The sequence below is a fragment of the Hyperolius riggenbachi genome, chromosome 2 (assembly GCF_040937935.1).
Source record: "Hyperolius riggenbachi isolate aHypRig1 chromosome 2, aHypRig1.pri, whole genome shotgun sequence".
In the NCBI taxonomy this organism is placed as follows: domain Eukaryota; kingdom Metazoa; phylum Chordata; class Amphibia; order Anura; family Hyperoliidae; genus Hyperolius; species Hyperolius riggenbachi.
Genome location: NC_090647.1, coordinates 44855710 through 44878954, shown reverse-complemented (window position 1 = coordinate 44878954; position 23245 = coordinate 44855710). Strand labels below are relative to the sequence as shown.

The window sequence follows — 23245 nt, the reverse complement described above, 5'->3', positions numbered from 1 at the left end:
ATGGTATGCTTTTTATTGTAAGAATTTTACAGTACAGATTCTCTTTAAGGCAGGGATAATGCTTGCACTCTGCTGCGAAATGTAGGCAATTTTATATATTCATGGCTTTTCTGTGCCCTTCTACATTTTTCTTCTTTTGCATTTTCTGGAATCTGTCTGGTTACCATATCATCCGTAAAATGTGTGTATTTAAATGCATTGAAGCCTGGTACATACATGTCACCTTAAGGATGCACTGAGCGCAAGACACAGAGCGTGTGGGGAAAAAAAGCAACATGCTGCCAATTATGGCAAATGTGAGAATAAAAATGTGCACAATGACAATGGCCATTGGTTAAAATTGACAGTGCGTGCGCTCCTGCATAAGGTAAAAACACATATGACAAATGTGATCCATGCCTAACTGTGTTTTGTCTTAGGTAGGAATAAAAGTGCCCATTAATGGTACCATTTTTATAAACAATTTTATATTTGAATCAGCTAAATCAAATTTAATTGTATTAAAAAAAAAATCACAAATTCATCACAGTTGACTGTATATATCTGATTTATATCAGCATTGGATCTGTGCTGATCAACTTGAAAATTATGCAGTTGATATTTAAGGTTTTGTACAATTTCTTATTAACAAAGCTTTATTGTCAACTGTATCTTTATGTTCTTAACCACTTAAAGAGAGCCCGAGGTGGGCTACCTGATCCGCAGGGCTGAAAGGATCAGGTAGCTGCAAAAACCGCCGCTCCTGTGGGCCGTAATGGTCCACTTTCACTTGTGTGACCCCTGGGTCACCATGCTGCGCTGATAGACTGTGTTGTCATTCATTACTGTGACCATACGTCCCGCCTTCGGGGTCCGCTGTCCCAGGCTGCATGAGGTCCCGGGAATCGTCCCACTTTTAGCCGCGGGACGCCCCGGCCTCGGGACTCTGGCCACCGTATCTGCATGAACTGGCTGCGGCGTCAATAGACGCCGAGCCAGTTTGTTGCCCGCAGCCCCGCTCCAGCCTGCATACTCTTCCGTTCTGGCAGGCGAGCAGGGCTACGGGAAGATGGCTGCCGAAGCCCTGTACTGGAGACTATTTGTGTCTCCAGTACAGGGCTTCGGGCGCCATCTTGCCATAGCCCTGCTCTGCCTGTCAGCGCGGGAGACTGCAGTGCAAGAGCAAGATGGTCCCGAGAGCAGCAATCCAGAGGCCAGAGACTTCTGTCAGGTGAGTAAATGCTTTTTTTTTTACAGGTGAAATGTTACTCACATTGTGTTTATTTTGCGCTGACATGTTGCTCACATTGCGTTTATTTTGTGTTGACATGTTGCTCACATTGCGTTTATTTTGTGCTGAAATGTTGCTTACATTGCATTTATTTTGTGCTGACATGTTGCACACACTGTGTTTATTTTGTGCTGACATGTTGCTCACATTGCGTTTATTTTGTGCTGACATGTTGCCCACATTGCGTTTATTTTGTGCTGACATGTTGCCCACATTGCGTTTATTTTGTGCTGACATGTTGCCCACATTGCGTTTATTTTGTGCTGACATGTTGCTCACATTGCGTTTATTTTGTGCTGACATGTTGCCCACATTGCGTTTATTTTCTGCTGACATGTTGCACGCAATGCGTTTATTTTGTGGTGTCTGGGGTAACTGTTGCTGCATTTATTATTTTATAGTCATAGTTGGCTATATTTGCTGCTTTGGGGTTACGGTATACTATTAAATAGCATCACACAGTTTCTGCACACCCATGATGCGAATCCTAGTTTGACCACATCATGGCGTAAACACTGCTTTCTTATGCCTCGCTGTTACATCATTATGCTAGCTCCGCCTATACAATGTCATGGCCACGACCATTTTTTGGCGCGGCAGCCCCCCATTGTTCGGCCTACCCCCGTCCCAGGTTGAACCGACAAAAATCTGGTCACTCTACTTTCATTGAGTGCAGGGAGGCGAGGGAGTGACAGGATGTGCGGCCAGGGGGAGAGAGCTGCCCAATGGCAGCTCAGGAAACAATGTAATTTTAAACAGGGAATTCCTCTCCCCTCTGTTTACCTCCGAGTTAGTGACGAATTAGCGCGGCTAGGGGGGGGGGGGGCAGAGAGCGGCGGTGTGGGAACACAAATCCATGTCATTGGGCAGAGAACATGGCTATGTGTCTCATCTGCCCCCCGAAGATCCACCTCAGGTTCTCACCCCCCCTAGTGACCAGGCTATTTTTTTTACAATTCAGTGCTCTGCAGCTTTAAATCGGTATTGTCACCATAAAAATCAAATTTCAACAGCAACTGGTCTGAGTGATTTAAGTGATAAAGACGCTAATCTTGCATTCAAAACTTGCAAAACTTTTTCTGCTGTTATGGTTTGGAGTTATCACATACTTTAGAAGCACTGGCCCTAGTGCCAAACAGTGCCAAAAAGTTGAATGCTGGGAGTTCTTTTTATCTATAATATATTCCTCCTCTTCCATTTATTTCCCTATCTAGCTGCTTATCAGAAACACCCTCTGATTACTGAGGTGACTCAGTGATTGGATGTGTAAATAAAAAAATAGACAGTGTAGTTCCTAGTATACACCTCAGTGGGAAGACTCTGGGAGGAGGGCAGCTAATGAATACACAATGAGCAAGAGAATGGAGGGGGGAAAACAAGAGTCAGGGAGGATATGATGTCAGCATTAGTTTGGCAAGATGGCCACTGCCTAGAAGAGGATTTTCTGCTTTTCCTTTATAAAATTCACAGGAAGCATTACGTGAATAGCACAATACATCTGTTATGTAAGTAGAAGTAGTATTTATCGACTTATATATGTGTTTTTTATTTCTAGGTTAGCCTAACGCCGATTGGCGGCTGCAAGTTAGCTCCCCCAGGACCACGTAACGCCGATTGGCATCAAGTCCTGGGGGAGGACTTGAAAAGGTCTTTAAAAGCTCACTGCAGAGCCATACAACTTAGCACACAAATTAATCTTGCCTCCTTTTCTTGCAACCAACAGATCTTTCCGTTGGTGGCATCTGATTGCTGCTGCAACTTAAAAATTTTTTTTTATTTTTATTAATTTGTCTTTTTTTTAAATAAAATTGTTAATTTTCTATCTTTTTTCCCTCCCCCGACATCCAATCCCAGCGATCATCTCTCATAGGCATTAGCCTATGAGAGCGATCACTCTATGGGCCACTCCAGGGGACAGCTAAGTGAAAGGCTGTCCCCTTTACAGCGCTGCAGTAGATCGCAGCGCTGTACAATGTAAATAGATGGCGTGTAACAGTCTGCTAGCGGCGATTGTCACTTAAGCGGGGATGTGCGCGCGATCCCCAGAAAAACACTCGACTTGACGCCAATCGGCGTTACGTGGTCCTGGGGGAGCTACCTTGCAGCCGCCAATCGGCGTTAGGCGGTCGCAAGGAGGTTAATGTGTATGTTTCATATATATAAACACACACACACACACACACGAGTACCTCTCACTGTTTACTAGGTAATGCCCAGTGATGTTGATCCAGGGATTTTATCTGATTTCCATCTGGAGTCGGGAAGGAATTTTTTCCCTTTTGGGGCTAATTGGACCGTGCCTTGTAAGGGTTTTTCACCTTCCTCTGGATCAACAGATAATAGGATAACAGAGGCGCCAATAGGATAAAAAACACTAAAAGAACTTAAAAACACAGACAGAGGCGCTCAGTGTTGATGATACTGGCAGATGCTGTTTACTCCTATCTGTTATTGCCTGATGAAGCGGGTTTGTATCCCGTGAAACGCGTTGCACTTTATTTGGAGTATCCAATAAAATTGTTTTGACTGAAAATCCACAGTCGTGTGTTCTGCTTGGGGGGGGTGAGTCCACCACTGCCTCCTCTATTACCAAGATGTGTTTTTAAGTTCTTTTAGTGTTTTTTATCCTATTGGCGCCTCTGTTATCCTATTATCTACATCAAGTCCACCCTTGGTGGAGGGTTGTACCCTTTCTTCTTCAACTACAGAGAGCGACTTTTTAATCCTGAGTGGGGTCAGGACAATCTCCCCACCTGCTTTGACAGTGGTTGCCTACTTGGTAACCCTGGTTTGTGAGTATTAAATTAATATTATTACTCTATCAATTATACCTTACCAGTACATACTACACTATATTGGGCTCTTGGTGTTCTCTCTTTTTCTCTGGATCAACAGGGATATGTGAGGGAGCAGGCTGGTGTTGTACTTTGTTCTCTGGTTGAACTTGAGGGATGTATGTCTTTTTTCAACCCAAATAACTATGTAACTATTTTTGTAAAAATATTTTTAGATATTGTTTATGGGACTGAAAGACTGAAAGTATACAGTACATGACACTTGCTACAATGTAAATGCAGTTGGGCTTCTTTCACATCTGAGAACACGTGCAGGAGCCGGACTCCTGCACATGTTATGGCCTGTGGCGTGTCGTCGGGATGTTGCGGTGCGACGCAATCAGGGACGGTAGTCTACGGACTTTCATTCTACCTTGGTTAACGCAAAGTATTGACTTTGCTTTAAAACGCAGAAAACAGGCTCAGATGTGAAAGAACCCTTAGTGTATAGTTTGTATAGCAGTGTAAATTTGCTGTCCCAGCACATCAGTGATGAGCAAAAATGCAGAAATTCTTTTTGCATTAATTTCGCAAAAATAATGTTAAATTCCACTTTTGACCGTAAAAGCCATCGAATATCATTTTGCAACAGGTTTATGAATTTTTTTATTTATTTTTTTGCTTAAAAACATCATCCATTTTTAACATTTTCGGTGAATTTTCACAAATTCGTTTACTTTGACCATTTTGCGAAAATACAATGTATTTTCGTGCATATTTTCTTGAAATCAAAAATAGCATTTTTGATGCGAAAATGACTTTAGCAAAGATTTGCAAGCAACGCTGACAGCCATTAATGTCTAAACTGCGGGGAACAAAAGTGAGTGCACCCCTAAGTGAGAATGGCAAACTTTTGCCCAATTAAGCCAAGTACACATATGCAGGAATTGTCACCCAGCGGGATTCGGAAAAGGATCCCTCTGGTGACAATTCAGAGAACGATGCTGTACAGACACATTCCTAGCCTTGAGGCTAGTGATGTGTTCTGTTGCTACTGAAGGAGGGGGGGGGGAGCAGAGGGACGACGATCGGCGGACGACAATTGTACTGTTAACGGGTGCCTTCGTTTTTGGAACACAACAAAAAACATTCCATTGCTTAACAAGCACATAAACAGTACCTAAAAGAACTCAGTAATAACAAAGAAGTCTCCCATTAAAGTAGTACTGTAAGCACCCCAAAAAAAAACAAAAAAAAAAAACACATACCTGGGACTTCCACCTGCACACAAAGCTCCTGGTGACATCAGTGAGAGCTAGGACGCGTACGGCCAGAGCCACGCAGGACGAGTGACTTGGGACATTGAAGTCGCAAATACCAGCAGCGAGCCATGGCGGGGACCGGAGCATTGTTTAGTACCGGCGTGGACACAGGACGTCTGCGAGGGGGGGGGGGGGGTGCTAGGAGCCCCAGGTAAGGGTTACAGTACTCCTTTAATTCCTTTGTCTAACTAGAAGTTATGTATATAAATTCCCTAACAAATAGCGTTCTGTGACACCCTCTCCAGCAGGAGGTGCCTAGACTGCCTGTACTCAAAAACAGTAGTGCCTGATGCAGCCAAAAATGACTACATTGAATGACTGTCAGCTCCTGAATATGGGCGCCTTCAGTCTGCGGGCCTACGAACGTTCTTGCTGCGATTACACAGGCTTCCAGTGAGCCGGAGTCCTCCAACGTCTGCAGATTGTTGAGTTGATCGGCGTGTAAAGAAAAAAGCCTCCAGCAAGGTGAAGCTATCTTGCTGAGGCTGCAATGACATAGTAAGTCAAGCTGCCAGCAATATAAGAAACACAACACAGGTTACATCATAACTCCAACCACACAATCCTAAAACATCAAGTCAAGCCGCAAAACCTCCTGTGAGCAGAGACGATCAATCAGCCAATGATAGTAATAATAACAAGCAGATCAAAAACATAATAACTGCATTTGTATAGCGATTGCTTTTTATTTTCACATCAACCCAGTCTTAAGGCAATGATAAGGATCAGTATCCACAATCGATGGTGTAAAAGGCAGCGGTTTTAATTAATCCCACTGAATAAACAAGTGAGACGACTGTGTCTGTTTTTAAGCTGAGACTTCAACTACGTTTAATTACGGAACGGCGTATTTATCCGAGGTTTTAATACCTGCTTCTGTTCTAAAGATCCCCCGAGCAGCAGCCCCGTTCTGGGCACATTCCCGCGATCTGGCTTCGGAACCTCGGCAAGGTAGGAGAATGAGTCAGTCCATTGCCATGAACCGTCAGGGTTCTCAGCTCTGGCCTGACGCAAAAATCATATTCCAAGACGTGTGACAATAATCACATCCTAATATGCTACCCTGCATTTCAGCTAATTCCCAGTGTTACCCTTTCAGAGAGAAACAAATCCACTAGGAAGATGAAATGGATTGTGGTTCCAAAACACTTAGAGTATACAGTATTTACTTGCGGATAAGCCTTCCTGCACACACCGTGAATCGTCCCTACCTTTGGCCTAAAAAATAAGTCAAAAGCTATGACCCGCAGATTGGCCCACTCCCAAATGTGTTGACGTTGCCCCACATGTCCCAGCGGGTGCAGAGTGCATGGCAGAGCGTGCTAAAGCATGTATAGCTGCCTGTACTTGCTCCGATCTGCTTCGTCTAGTGTCCTGTGCAGCTTCTGAACTGGCCACTAAAGCTCCAAGTTCACAGTCATGTGACCTAATTCCCAAATGTGCCACCATTGCACCACACACAATTGTGTGTCCCCGCGGGTGCAAAGAGAGTGCTGCAGAAGATATAGCTACCTGTCCTTGCTCCGACCTGCTTCCTCTAGTGTCCCGAGGAGCTTCTGAACTGGCCAATAGAGCTCCAGGTTCACTGTCATTTGACCGCAGTCCGCTTGGAGCTTTAGTGGTCAGTTCGGAAAGCTGCATGGGACACTAGAGGAAGCCAGCTGAAGCAAGGGCAGGACAAACTCTGTATACAAGGCCCCACACACATCATCCCCAATTTATGCCCTGCAGATAGGCCAACGCCAACACACACACACACACACACACACACACACACACACACACACACACACACACACGTACACACACACACACACACACACACACACACACACACACACACACACACACACACACACACACACACACACACACACGTACACACACACGTACACACACACATTGTACACACACACACACTGTACACACACACACACACACAATTTGGGTGTCAAAAAGGTAGCCTATTCGCCTTGATATACAGTAGCAATCACATTAAAGTAACAAAAGTTTTAAACATCTAGTGACCAACCACAACATTAAAACCACTGACAGGTGAAGTGAATAATATTGGAGTATTGATGATGACCTCATCAAAATGGCATCTGTCATGTAGGAGATATATAATTTGCAACAAATGAACAGTCAACAATTGAACAGTCAGTTCTTTAAAAGACACTGATATAATGAACTGTATGTGTAGTACAGTTTAGAAATATAGCATTACTAGCAAATAAATGATTCTAATATTGTGTCCAGTACAGGAAGAGTTAAGAGACTTCAGTTATCTATGCAAAAGAGCTTCTCTGAGCTCTCCAACCCGACTTGGGTCGGCTACAGTGCTTTTTCTGAAGCACTTATACATCAAAGAAACAATCAGAGACAGATTTAGATAAGATTTTTACAGCAGTGAAGTTGAAAGGTTTATTAGCTCTGCTTGTTTTATCGTATAAAATACAGCATATGGCTTGTTATTGCTAATATGACAGATTTACTGGTACGCATAAATAAAATAAAAAAAAAGCTATGGTGTATATCTAAAAATGAAAATAATAAACTATTTTCTTTGTTACTAATGTTCTACTAATTATCAGGACTACGCATACAATTCATTATATCATAAGCATTTTTTTTTTTGCTTCAGTGTCACTTTAAATGTGTTTTGTTGGATATATGTAAGGATCTGAGCAGGTTTGACAAGGGCCATTTGGAGCTGCTTAAAGAGAATCTGCACTGTCCGATTTGTACAATAAAAAACATACCAATCGAGTCACTGTGATCTCCTGGATCCCTCTTTGCCGTTTTCGCCGCGATCCTGGCTTTTAAACACCAGCTTTAGGCAGTGTTTACAATCAAAAAACATGGCCGCTAACCAGGAAGTGCTGTGTGTGTGTGTGTGTATATACAGTATATATATATATATATATATATATACTGTGTATATATATATATATATATATATATATATATATATATATATATATATTTATATATATATTACCATGTAGTATACTACAAATTTTTATTACATAGTGAATTATCTGCACTCCAGTCTGGGATTCTCACAGTTTCTCAGCATCTGCATCAAGCTGAAACTGAGAGCAGAGGAGTAAACAGAGCACGCAGAGCCTGCAGGGGGCGTACATAACTTGTATTCATTAGTGCCTGTTTCCACTGGAGCGGAAACCACTCCGAATCCGCAGAGTTTCCCCGCAGGCAAATCGTGCGAGGAAACTCTGCCATAGGGAACTTTGGCGCCGCCGGCCAAATCGCTAACCCTAGCGATTCGGCCGGCACTGGCCACAGATTTTGCGCGGGAGGCTGCGAATCCTATAGCTGTGCATGGCACGGCTTCTGGGATTCGCCTGCAATCCCACACACCCGGAAGTGTCGCCGCGCGTCTCACTGACAAATGGAAACAGGCCCTTACAATAGAGGTAGCCCATTCCTCCCTGGGTCAACAAAGCTTCACAAAGAAAAGAAGATTAGATATATTACAGGGACAATGCAACTAGAAAAGGCTGCAGTAATCCAAACCACATAAGAACAGGTATTGGAAGGCTGAACATTTTGTTACAGTGTCTCTTTAAATGACTGGGTTACAGCATTCACAGGTCTTGTTGGGGTATTCCTGGTATGTAGTGGAGGGTAGCTAACAAAGTAGGTCCAAGGAAGGACAGCAGGTAAACTGGTGACAGGGTAAGAGGTGCTCAAGTCTCACTAATGCATGCTGGGAGTGCAGACTGGCTAAAAATGGTGATACAAGGAAGCTGATGCCCAAGGGAACTGTACAAGGAAGAGAAGGGCTGCAATGGCTGGTGGAGGGGCTCTTGAATGGGTATACTTGACAATCTTACAATACACATATATAGAGCAAGCTCTGCCACTTTTATGTCTAGCACTAGTGTGTGTCAGGTGTGGGCCTTTAACTTCAGTGCTGCTGGGAGTATGCAGAACACAAGAGTGCATGCCTCCCTAATCCGAGTGCCAGCAGAAGGAGATGACAGGAGGCGGGTCTCTCCTCCAAGCCTCTGCCGCCTGGAGCACTGATGTTACTTTGATGTGAGCTCACACATCAAGCATTGGGAATGAGATGCCCTGTGCTAGATAAGATGTTTCAGCAGTGTAGGCTGCGCAGATGACATATGACTGCATCGCTCTTTGCCTTGTACACACTAAGCTGCCCTTCACCATTTCAAAAGGTGCCTGGGCTTTCAGTGCTTGTGTACTACTAACGTAGGTGGCACATAGAGGAAAATACTGGGAAATATTTTTATGGCCTTATATTTGTTAGATGGTCTCTTTCTCTTTCCAAAATAAAAAACTAGTGAAAAATCAGACTATGTACTCTGCAACGTGTTGCAGAAGATGAACCAGAATTTTCACCCAATTCAACACAACTCAAAAAAATTATGAAAATCTGAGTTTTTTCTCAATGGAAAAAAATGCATTCAATATTTCTATACAGTCAATTGGTTTTATAGACAAAAAGTAAAAATGTAAGGTTTTAGGTTGAATCATGTACAGCCTACTTTAGACTAGGTCCACACTGGTCCGTTCAGGATCGGATCCGTTTCAAACTTCTTTTTTTCACCCGTTTTCCCAGAAATGCATTTTTGTAGCATACGTTTCCAGTCCGTGCAAACGTATGCCCAGCCGTAGGGGGGGAGAGGCAGCCACTATGCTGGAGGACGGGATGGCAGTGGTCAGCGGGGACATCCCCCACCCTCCCTCACCTGGGTCCCCCGTCCTCGCTACACCTCCAGCTACATGCCACAAAACTTGTTACAATGTATAGCAGCAGGGAGCTTACCTTCTCTCCACTTCCTCCGCTCGCCACGTCACTGCCTGCAATGCCGCCTTCTATACTTCGGAGGGCAGCATTGCAGGCCGTGATGCTGCGAGTGGAGGAAGTAGGAGGAGAAGGTAAGCTCCCAGCTGCTATACATTTTAGCAAGTTTTGCGGCATGTAGCTGGAGGGGGAGCGGAGACGGGGGACCCAGGTGAGGTGGGGCGTCCCCCCTCCCCGCAAACCGCTACCACCCCCATCCTGCCTGCTATACCCCTCCAGCATGGCGGCCCCCTCTCCCCCCACAGGCTGTGACACAGAAACGGATCCGTTTCCGTGTCCAAATCTGCCTATGTAAAGGGAGATCCGTTTTCCTATTGCCTGCCACTACCCCTGCATGTACCAGGATCCAGAGGCGCTGCAGGAAAATGTTGCAGATCCGGACCTTCCGTTTAGGTTTTGAAAACGGGTCCCCGCAAACGCAGACGGATCAGTTTTTTGTGGGTGAAGACAGCTGCTATCTAAAACACTGGTATCTGTGGCTGCGGTTTTGATCTGGCCTGAAAAACAGAGCCACGGATACATTTCCAGACCTGGCATGAACGAGCCCTAAGTCCTTCTTTGTAGTGTAAAGCTGGGTATACAATATACAGTCTTCACTATACTATCTTACAACTGTCATGTAGGATCAAAGAGCATACCTAAATAATTGGCTCGTATACTAAATAGATGTAAGAATTTAAGATGTGGCAAGATTGGTAAGATTAGAAAAATGTGGTAAGATTATTAGGCCTAGTACACACAATACAATTTTCCTGTTAAAGAGACACTGAAGCGAGACTAAATCTCGCTTCAGGTCTTATATATAGCAGGGGCACGTGTGCCCCTGCTAAAACGCCGCTATCCCGCGGCTTAACGGGGGTCCCTTCACCCCCAACCCACCCCCCTGCAAAAGTTGGTCGTAAAATGGTCGTAGGGAAAACTCTTCCTGGAGGCAGGGCTAACGGCTGCAGCCCTGCCTCCCAGCACGTCTATCAGACGCGCATCGCCGCCTCTCCCCCGCCCCTCTCAGTGAAGGAAGACTGAGAGGGGCGGGGGAGAGGCGGAGATACGTGTCTGACAGACGCGCATGGGGCAGGGCTGCGGCGGTTAGCCCTGCCCCAACCAGGAAGCGCTCCCCCGCTGCACGGAGGGGGTTTGGGGGGACAGGGACCCCCGTTAAGCCGCGCTATAGCGCGTTTTAGCAGGGGCACGCATGCCCCTGCTAGCTATGAGGTCTGAAGCGAGATCTATTCTCGCTTCAGACTCTCTTTAAATCGATAGGAAATTTCCTGTCATTCAATAATTTTCAACATGTCTGATCTAATCATAAAAGGGATCAATTTTGAGTTCAGTACTGTCTAAAATCCATCCCTTTCTTGATCGGAAACAGATAAGACATTTTGGAAATTATCGAACGGCTGAAAATTTCCCGTTCACCTGATGGGAACATTGCTTTGTGTGCAGGGCTGGATTTACTACAGGGCACTGTAGGCTCGTGCCTACAGGCGCCTGGTGATGGAAAGACTTCTCACTCCCCTCTCTGAGAGCTGCCCTCCTTCTTTCCCTATGCAGAGTCCCTAACAGAGCATAAATGAGAGGTCACTTACCCAGGTCTCGGCATTCCTCTGATGAGATCTCCCTACAGTCGGGAAAACCTCTAGCTACTTAAAGGGATACTGTAGGGGGGTCGGGGAAAAATGAGCTGAACTTACCCAGGGCTTCTAATGGTCCCACGCAGACATCCTGTGCCCGCGCAGCCACTCCCCAATGCTCCGGCCCCGCCTCTGGTTCACTTCTGGAATTTCAGACTTTAAAGTCAGAAAACCACTGCGCCTGCGTTGCCGTGTCCTTGATCCCGCTGATGTCATCAAGAGCGCACAGCGCAGGCCCAGTATGGTCTGTGTGTGCGCAGCACACTCCTGGTGACATCAGCGGGAGCGAGGACACGGCAACGCAGGCGCAGTGGTTTTCTGACTTTAAAGTCCAGAAGTGAACCGGAGGCGGGGCCGGAGCATTGAGGAGTGGCTGCGCCAACACAGGATGTCTGCAGGGGACCATTAGAAGCCCCGGGTAAGTTCAGCTCATTTTCCCCTGACCCCCCTACAGTATCCCTTTAATTCTGGGGTTACTTTAACTACCTCATACGTGAGGACACCTTTAGCTACTTAATATTGAGGGTATTTCTGGCTACCTAATACTAAGGCGGAACCTGTAGTACCTATGACAGGCAAGGAAAGAAAGAAGTAAAAGCTGGGGCAGTCAGCACACTTGGGCTGCGGTTCGGTGGGGGTTTTAGGTTCATGGAGGGTGAAGTCTACGGTACAAGGACATCTGTGCCTATAGGCTCCCGTGATGTAATCTGGGCCTGATCGTGTGAACCGGGAACGAGCGATTAGCTAAACAATATGCTAAGATGCATTATCAGCTTTGAGGGCTGGTCCAAACTGCAAGTAGTGTCATAAGAAAAGCTCTTGCTAATGTAATGCTATGTATGTGAGCCCACTTGAGGAATGTAATTTTTTTAAAATCACCCATAGCATTACATAGCAAGTGCTATTCTAATCCACTTGTGCTCAAAATATGCTGGTAGTGTGAACCGGCCCTCAGCTTTCTTTCACACAGACGGCAGAAGTATGTGCTTGTCGAGCAGATTAGCCTCATATCTGCCAGCCACTGTACCTCACGTCTGTAGCCCCGTCTGACACGCAATGTGGTCACCTGGCAGTGAAAAAAAAACACATCCTGTAGAGTCTGCTAGAGAGTGTGGCTCAGTTGTGAGTCAATGGGCTTGACGGGTGCTAAACAGTTAGCACGTGAAGTGCTATTGCGCGCGCAAAAGTCCGCGATCGCGCGAATCGTGCTAAACAGTTTGCACTGCTTTGTGAATCAGGCCCAATGTGATGGACGCCTCCTGCCCATGCTGAGCGCTAGCATGCCCCTACCCACTGCACAGGAGCAGCTGACTAGTGGTGAATTAACTGCCCCAGCCAACAATACAAAGGCATTTTTTATTTTATTTTTTACTTAAAGAAAACTTGTAAATAAAAAAAGTTCCCCTGGGGGTACTCACCTGGGGTGGGGAAAGCCCCTGGATCCTATCGAGTCTTCCCCCGTCCTCCTGTGTCCCTCGGCGGTCTCGCTGTGCCCCTCCGAACAGTGGGGGATCTAAATATTTACCTTCTCGGCTCCAGCGCAGGCGCAGTATCGGCTCTCCGCTCAGAGATAGGTGGAAATAGCCGATCGCTGTCAGGCCACTCTACTGCGCAGGCGCAAGTCTCCTGCACCTGCGTAGCAGAGCGGACCTGACAGAGATCGGCTATTTCCGCCTATCTCCATGTAGAGAGCGGCAACAGCGCCCCCGCTGGAGCCAGGGAAGGTAAATATATAAAGCCTGGTCAGGCTTGTCAAGCCAGGATTGCGGGACGCTTCGGGGGAACCAGCACTGGATTGCCTGCAGCTACAGGGGAGGGGGGGGAAGCCTCATTGGGACCCTGAGGCTTCCCCCTCCTGAGGTGCGTACTCCCCAGGGGATTTTTTTTTTATTACAGAGTCTCTTTAATACAATTAATACATTTTTTGTCCTTGTAGTTCAACCTTGATCAGTTTTTCTAGAATAAAATCAGAAACAGAAATTGCCTTGACCTATAAACATTCCAGTTATACGCATGTGTGTGGCGTATGGAAGGCTGAATGCGCTTACAGAATAGTATTATGTGTATATTTTTATACTTCTATAGATCAACAAGTATGCTAAAAATGAAAATACAGTACAGTGTTGGTTATCCGGCACTGCCGGTGATCGGCTATTGCCAGAAAAGTGAGCTTTGTGGTTGCTGAGATTCTATGTTAAAAATAGGCCCAGCTAATACAGCACTATAATACACCACTCTATATACATACCATGAATTTTGTATTAAAGTGCATGGTCACTGTTTTTGTACTTTTTAACCCCCTCCCAACCGCCTAACACTGATCGGCGTTGGGTGACAGCCCCAGGACCACCTAACGCTGAAAGGTGTCAAGTCCTGGGGTGGGTGTTTGCAGGTGATTGCACGCTCCAATGCACGCGCATCTCCGCTAGGACACTGTAAGACACTGTTAGACAGCAAAGCCGCCTTCTATTTACATTGTACAGCACTGCGATCTAAGGCAGCGCTGTACTAGGGAGAGCCGTGTCACTCATCTGTCCCCTGGGGAGACTCAGGAGCGATCGGCTCTCATAGGCTGATGCTTATGACAGTCGATCGCAGTCATTGGCTGGCGGAGGGAGGGAGGAGGTAGAAAAAAATTATATAAAAAAATAGACAAATTTATTTAATAAATAAACAAATAAATAATAAAAAAAAACATTGCAGGAGAGAAAAATAGCCTGATCACTAGGAAGGTGTAAGCATATCGCCCTGAAGTCGTTAAAATACAAAACTCTCTATAAAGGAGGTTTGTATTGTGGTCTGCAGCTGGGGGTGCAGAGGTCGGGGGGAGCACCATTACTTACCTGCGGGGTGCGCCCCCCAGGAGAAGAAGATGGAGGATCCAGAATAGGGTGGGGGCAAGAGGATCAGCATCCCGTAGGTAAGCAATGGTGCTACCCTGACCCCTGCAACCCCAGCAGGGGCGTAACTAGAAATCACAGGACCCCGCTCCCTACCTCGCTTTCCGCACAGGTAAAACCAATGCTATTCCATTGGCTAGTGCACACTTGAATGAGTTTTCCCCATGCACATAAAAACAGACAGTAGTAAAGCACTGCACACATTTTCTCTATCAATAACATTAGCTTCTGTAATAAAACGTGCATGTTTCACACATAGAGACACACATGGTGTGTCGAAAACACATACAGAAAACCGACAGACGAGTGTGCTCCCAGCCTCAGCTTATTACACTCACTCTGTCCATCTCTAATGGAGCAGAACTGGCTGTGCTGTATCCTCCAGCATCACTACAGTACTACAGTACACAGCACTTGGGGAGGGGTAGAGAGGTTGGGGGCTGGGCGCTATAAAAAAGACCCTGTGGCTCACTGAATAGGGACTGTCTACAAATCTTTGTAACTAAACTTTGTATGATTCCTTATCAGTGGCTGAGAAGATGCAGTCATTAGAACAATTGTGCAGAGAGAAGAAAGTTTTTCCTCTCCGTGACCTTAGTTGCCAGTCTCTCAGGACAGGGAAAAGAAACGTCTCCCCCTACAGGGCCCCCTGCAGCTTCTAGGCCCCCTTGCAGCTGCATCCCTTGCAGAGACTATTGTTATGCCCCTGCCCCCAGGAGCATACCACAATACCCCTTATGGGGAAGTTTGTCTTTTAAAAGGTAAGAAAAAAATAAAAAATGATTAGTACCCTTCAAATGTTAAAATACAGTAAATGAAAGTATACTAACCTTAACCAAAGTTTTTTTTATGTTGTTGTTTTTTGTCTTTTTAAGTGAAAGGGCTACATACTTTGCTGGCATATTCCCTGGAGTCTATGCATTTAAACTTATAGGAAGTATGCCACACACACAGCTCTCTGATTGTGAGGCTATTTCACTTTGATGTACAGCACAGAGAGAAAGTTCTGTTTGATAAATAACGGAAGGAGTACAGGGATGTTATCTGAATGACTGATTGTGCCAGCTTCACCAATCGTAAGACATAAAATCCCTCCTCTCACAATTGATGCTACTTGCCAAGGAGGTGACATAAAAATCAAAATGGCTCCCGCCACCATTAACTGTACCGTGAAAGGAAGAGAACGGTTTTATTTACACAAATCATATTGTTGTGGACAAAAACACTTTTTATATAAATATAATAAGCAAGAAAGAGCGGGGAGACCAACTTTTACTGTACAGTCTGTTATGGGAGACTGACAACAATTGCACCTTTACTCTACACAGATTCACAGAGATTTGGTGCTCCACAGACATGGGCATAGCAATCACCCCTACGACCCAGGCCATCTACTTTCCATGTTAAATATCAGAGGTAAAAGATGTAATTCGTTCTTCATTGTGTGTGGGATATCTCAAAAAGGGTGTCTGCTTCAATGCACAGCCAGTGTTGTTTTCTGCATTTCAGACTACAGAGTATTTTTTTCTCTGAAAGCAAAACAAAACAAAAAAAAGTATGAAAAGCTGTGGTGTCACAGAAAATTACAAATGTTTATAACAAGTTACATTTCCTCTGCTCTCCTGCAGACAGCTCAGAAACACAGGACACAGGACTTTCTCTCACACACAGGGTTAACAGATGCACTGTGGGGGAATCCCCTCTCCCCTCATGGCTCACTCTGCCGTCAGATTAGTAGCAGACTGCTGTCAGTTTAGAGTGAAAGGAATTTAATACAGTAAACAAAAGTGATAAGGAGTTAACTGTATACATTATTATTTACCAGCACTTCAGGAACTCTCAATCGCAGGTTAATAAAGCATAGTAATCGATAGTGTTCCTTTAACAGGCACAAGAACAGTTGTGCAGGAATGTTCGCGGAAACAGTGTTTCTTCAGGACAAGAAACGTGGACCTCCTTCTGCTTGTTGCCTCACATATGTTTTTTTTTGTATTGCATAGTTAAAGTTGCTGTGTACGTCGGTCCCCACGGCCCCGCATACAGTGCGGCCATACTGCACATGCACGGGTCTACAGTCGTAGATACGTAAACTACATGTGCATACAGTTGCTTGCGTACTTTACACACCTGCGTGTGGCTGCACATGCACATAAAGACAGACACAAATGAAGGATGCAGCAAATCTGTCATTTTATTAGGTAAGATTGGCGAGCTTACTTGAAATGGAAATTCCACTTCCATTATAAAATAAGGGCCCACTAGCAGCGTTTTGTGATCCAAATCCAATCGCTTGCAGATCGCAAAACCCAAGGTACTTTTAAACCGAACGGAAACGGATCAGCCTCAGACATCGAATGCCACCTAAGCAGGATTCAATTGTTAAATTTTCCAGCTGCATAAATTGGTATATTAAATTTGCATAAATCTTGCATCCTAATCGCATTGACCAGTCCAAGTGCACTCAATTCCAGCTTTGTGGCCTTTTGTGTGTTTTGTGAGCTGCGTTTGCACGCTCCCTGGAATTTCTTATGCGCAGGATCCTCATACACTAAGGGTTTAAAAAGGATCCCTTGCGCAGCAGTTTCTTGCAGTAGCTTTGACAGCTCCTCAGTAGCATTCTTTACTCAGTGTGCCTTAGCTAATTGTTCCATTCCATACCATGTTTGACCTTGCCCTGATTTCTGACTTTGCTTGTTTGCGATCTACCATGACCCACTGCCTGGTATCCCCTTTAGGTTTAACTGTCATCATCCCTGACCTGTTGCCTGGAACCAGATCAACTGACAGACCTGGTTTATGATTATGTCCGGTCTTCGCTCTCAAATCTTTACCTGCTGAAATCTGTGGTATATCCATTCTCCAAGTCCCCAGTGGGGCAAACCCTGGGGCTGTGATCTGGCAGTCAATGTATCAGTAAAATTGGGGGAGCGTGATGCTCCGCCATTGACTTCCATATAAAATATCGAAGACCCGGAACCAAAGCAGAAATTCGGGCACACGGCGGCACCCAATATTTACCGATTTTGCAGGGTTCTGCTTTGCTTTTTTTTACGTGGTCCGAGCACCCGCGATATTTACCATTTTTATTTTTTTTTCTCTGGTGTGTGTGTGTTTTTGGGTGGGGGCTAAAGGTTAGGCATCAAGACCCGGGTTTCTATGGAGTTGGCGGGAGTTTATGTTGCTATCATTTTAGCAGAGGGGCCCTACTAGGTCTAGTTACGCCACTGGTTAGGTTACGCAATAGTAAAACATTACCGTAATAGCCAGTGGTGTAACTAGAAATCACTGGGCCCCCTGCTAAAAATGTGGATGCCCCACCCCTGCCCTCCAGGTCCGTTTTGTGGGGCTGGAGGGGTCGCAGCACGAGAGAAAAGCATGGCCGCACATCGGCGGGGAGGGTGGAAAGTTCCCCCCCCCCCAATCCCTCACCTTGGGCTCTCCTCTCTGCGCTCCCCTCCAAACATCTATTATCAGTGGCAACAGGCGGGCAGCAGCAACACATACCTCCATCACAGAAGTCTCTGATCCCTGACACTACTTCCTGTTTAAACAGGAAGTAGCATGAAGCACTGAGAGATTGGAGACCTCTGCGATGGAGGGCTGCATCCCCTATAGTTACGCCAGTGGTAATAGTAATAAAGTAAAGATAGTGAAAAATAAAGTAATAGTAATAAATAATAATAAGTAAAGATAGTAAAAAAATAGATATTTTACTATTGCAATTATCTAGAGCCCAATAGTAGTATAACAGTAATTTTTCGGATAATCTACTAGCGGCTATCCCCGGCGCCCTTTTCGAATGTACGCATAAATTCCTGCCCAACGTTCAGCTTTCACAAAATCCATTTTTATTAGCGTGCTTCTAAATATGCGTTACATAAACAGGAGGAATGACGGGGAATGGCGGAATTAATAAACTTCGGAGTCCGGTCGCCAAACACGAGAAGCCAATGAGCCTTCTCCGGCCCTCCATAATGTTTATGACCAGCGATGTGCTTTGCTTTCTCTTTGTATTACAAATCAATTCTCTGTGTCGCTATCTATGCCACTAGGTTGTAACAGAGGCTGCAGGATAATGTCCCATTATTTATTTATTTCACATAGGCTGCAATGATTTTTTCTTACAAACACGCTATTTCAGCCAACCAGCAGGAAAATGAGACCAAAGGAAAAAAAAATAATCAGCAAAAGAATGTGGATGATTCGGACACAATTTAAGACTGTGCTCGGACAAAAAGGGATTCTTATTTTTTACAATCAGTTTGCAAAGGCAAAATCCTTATATAACCGGTCCTGATTATCGAGGTCACCAAATGACAGTTATTTGCACGGTACGCAAAGGATGTATTTAAGCTAACCTGCGTTCTTGACATCTACTAAAGTCGATCCCTGCCCAGTTAAAACAAGAAGCTAGCACGAGCTGCTGTAGGACGAGGGGGGGGGGGGAGGTGTGTGTGTGTGTGTGTTAACACGGCATGCTGGGACTTGTAGTTCCATGAAGAGCAACCAAATGTATGAGATGCTCTTACCCAGACAGGTGCCGAAACCACCATGGAGCAGTAGCCCGAAGCAACCAATCAGGTTAAATGAAACAAGAATTCTGACTGGCCGCACTGATTCTTGCTCCGGTTTACCCAGCCCCTCTCTGGTTAAATTCTGATTGGCCGCATTGAATGACCGCTTGACTCTTGCTCCGGTTCACCCAGCCTCTCTCTTAATGAGCCGCGTAGAGTTTAAAGGCGTTTTTTTGTGTCTCCCTTTAAAAAAAGAGGTTAACAGGTCGGATCAGAAATCTCACAAAGGTCAATATTTTACATGTAAAGGTTGGTCATGCAAATTTCAATCGATAATTAACAAATAGCTCATCGCAAACAGTTACATGGCAATATCTTTTTCACCCTTGATCAGTTTAAGCAGGCATTGGCAAGCCCATCCTTCCTCAAACAAAAAAAGGTCAAGCACTCAATTTAAATCTAGTTTCATAGCCACAAGGCCTTACAATACCCTTCCACCCCTCCTCTTGGCACGGAACTGGTTAAACTCCTTCACCCACCTCTGCCCTACATTGATAGTTACATAAACAACGCAGCCAACAGCATTAAAAAAAAATAAGACAAAATAGGTCTCCTGAACCCACTCAACACCATCATCTTCTCCAATGAATGGCAGTCAGCTTCTCGAGGCATTAGCGGGAACCCCTAAACGTCCGATGGGTCATTTGCGAGCCTTTTACCCTGATGGATAGGGCGTTAAAATACGAGCAGGCAAGGTAGAAGAGCCATTTAAGGGGCCTCCGATAAGCCTGAGATGCCAAGAAACATGCACACAGCCATAAATTGTGTCCAAGACCTACACGGGACATTGAAAAATTATCCTCATCGCCTCTCAGCTCCACATTTCAGGATAATCTGCCAGACCCACAGAGAGCACAGAATCCACGCTGTAAACTAGAGACACAAGGCAACAACGATAGCCTATAGCGAAACCATATAGATATATCTATTTAAAATCCCAGCAGGGAGTGAAAGCCTCCTTCCAAAAAGCGTAGGCTGTGCCCATATCCTGATGCACACATCTGACTTGCAGACCACTGTGCCAGGGTCTACGGTGCGTTGAAGCAGTCGGTTATAGCCCATAGCAGGCTGGTCACAGACTTGGGCAACTGTACGATCTCCTCTATCTCGAAGGAAAGGATCGCCGGTCGCCGCCACCACACCATGGCTGGAACAGCACGCCTGCTGCAAAACCCCTTTCTCTTGGGGGGGCTGTCAACTGAAACAGTAGAATTTGTATCGCGCCATGGCAAAATCTCCACCAACAACCTAGTGTCAGTTAACGCCGGCGCGAATCAGGTAGCCTACGGCCAGCAGGAGCCTTCTCGGCTTGCCCTTTCTCGGGAGCCTGCGGTTGCTGGATTCGCAGAGCAGACCGAGGCTGCCTGTTACACAGTGAAAATAGGATGAGAGCAACATTGTGACAGCCAACGCTTACCGTATAATGCAGGCTCTTCCAGGGATCAGACAGAGCTATTCTACTGCATCCAAAACTGGTTAAGTGAGACCTTTTCTCTCTCTCTCTCTCTCTTCCTCTCTGCAAAGACACACACAGCAAGCGATGTCCTGGTTTCCTTAAGACACAGCGTTATTCCTCTGTGTAGACCAGCCCAGCGTACAAAGACAAGCCTGATGGAGGACGCCTGTTATCCACAGCGTCCTGTATTCTCCTTGATTTTCCTCCAATTCCTGATACGAGCGTACATATCGGCTGAAGAACACACAGGTGACATGAATAAGAAAGGGGAGCCAATCCTGCAATGCCTGAGACTGACAGGCTCACATGCATTCAAAGCCAGGCGGTACCACTGGAGGAGGGAAGAGAGGGGAGAGGCTGGCTGCTTCTCTTCATCCTTCACTGATGCTCAGCTCTCCTCTTGCGAGTGGAACCCACCCCCAGGTCCACTGCTCCTGTCTCTGCCATTCTGCCTTTTACTATATTCACTGTATGCAACATACATGCTGGAGGTGCTCCAAATGCTTACCTGCCTGGACAGGTTCGTGTCACAGGGAACCCGCTACAATGTCATTGTTCTGGACGGCTTTTCTTAGCAGCCAAACAGGTTACGCTTAGCAGGAAACGACACACAAATAAAGTAAGGAAATTACAACCTATCCAAAGAAATCCGCTCGGGGTATCGTGTTAACTTTCTACACTTGACTTACTAAAGCGCAGGGCTTAAACTTACCCGTGTGGTTCAGAGTCACGCCACTCACTAATATAGCGCTACCCAGTCCAGTCCTGTCTTTCTTAAAGGAGGACTATCACGAAAAAATTGTATAAATCAAAAATACCTGAAAACACATAAAGAGTACATTTCTCACAGAGTAAAATGTGGTATAAATTACTTTTATCCTATGTCGCTGTCATTTACAGTAGGTAGTAGACATTGGACAGAACTGACAGGTTTTGGACTAGCCCATCTCCTCAAGGGGGATTCCAAAGGTTTTCTTTATTTTCAAAAGCGCTTAGTGAAGGGCAGTTGCCCAGTCCAACTTCCATACTGGGGTGACCTGAATCTTTGTATAGATCCTTTCTAGGGAATGCTTTTGAAAAGAATAAATGAAATACTGAGAATCCCTCATGAAGATATGGACTAGTCAAAAACCTGTCAGTTCTGTCAGATTTCTACTCGATTTCCCGCTCGATTCCCGTCGATTAGTTTATTTCCAACATGTCCGATTTGGATTTCGATGGATCGTTAGGACGATTGGCATGCAAAGTATGCCGAATCGACCTAACGATCCATCGAAATCCAAATCGGACATGTTGGAAATAAACGAATCGACGGCAAATCGAATGCGCGAACGCACCGTGTGGATCCAGCATAAGTGACAGCAATATAGGAGAAAAATAAATTATAGATCATTTTACTTTGGAAGAAACATACTTTTTATTTGTATCTGTCTACATGTATTTAAAATGTCAATTTTTGTTTGCGATTGTAAAATGATGTACCCCTTTATATTAAAACTGGTCCTCTTTGAACTAACTGTATGTTAAAGGACAAAATTAAAAAGCAGGTATGCAAGTGACAGTTTCTGTCCTGGTCAGACGATAGCTCAGCCCTCACTGATAAGGAGTTACAGCCATAAAGCACTTTCCTGGCAGTAAATGGCTTCTGAGAGCAGAAAAAAGATTAACATGGTCAATAGTTCATATATTTGAGCTCTTTGGCATACTTCAATGAAGATGTCATTGAACAGAGACAATGAAACAGTAAAAACTTAAAAACTAGATTTAAATATAAAATAACACTGGGGATTTCTAAAAAAAAAAGTCACTTTTAGGAGAAGGAAGATAGATATTATTGTTTATCTCATCAGTTTGTATTTACCTCGGATGTCCTTTAACCTCCTAATGTCCGCATCACGCCGATGGGCATGAACGCAGTGGCTCCCCAGGACCGCCTAATGCCAACAGGCGTCAAGTCTTGGGGGAGTGTTTTGCCAGAGGTCGCGTATCTCCGCTACTTTATCAATCTCCCAGCGGCGAGGTCACCAGTTTTGTACTTTTTAACCCCCTCCCAACCGCCTAACGCCAATCGGCATCGGGAGGGTGGCAGCCCCAAGACCGTCTAAAGCCGAAATGCGTCAAGTCCTTGGGTGGGGTTTTGCAGGTGATTGCTCGTTCTGATGCATGCACATCTCCGCTCCGTCATCAGTCTCCCAGCGGCGATCGCCGCTAGGAGACTGTTAGACGCTGAAACTGCCATCTATTTGCACTGTACAGTGTTGCAATCTACAGCAGCGTTGTACTGGGGACAGGAATGTCACTCGGCTGTCCCCTCTGGAGGCACAGGAGCGATCGACGGTCATAGGCTGATGCCTATGACAGCCGATCGCTGTCATTGGCTAGCATGGGGAGGGAGGGTGGGGTTAATATAAAACACAAATAAATAAACAAACATCCCAGCAGGGTGCTCTGTTGGTGGGCAGAAAA

At 45.3% G+C, this 23245-nt stretch overlaps 1 protein-coding gene across 14 annotated transcripts in view; it reads right to left on the bottom strand.

The window, feature by feature from the left end:
• Nucleotides 1-23245, bottom strand: part of TENM4 (teneurin transmembrane protein 4) — a 1797006-nt gene that overhangs the window by 1740498 nt on the left and 33263 nt on the right. Inside the window, exon 1 of one of the 14 annotated variants that reach the window (XM_068266715.1) lies at nt 20741-21047. The exons of the other annotated variants lie outside the window; for them this stretch is intronic. The gene's annotated coding sequence lies outside the window, so the exon portion shown is untranslated. Of the gene's footprint in view, nt 1-20740; nt 21048-23245 lie in introns of those variants that run through there. 14 annotated transcript variants of the gene reach the window in all.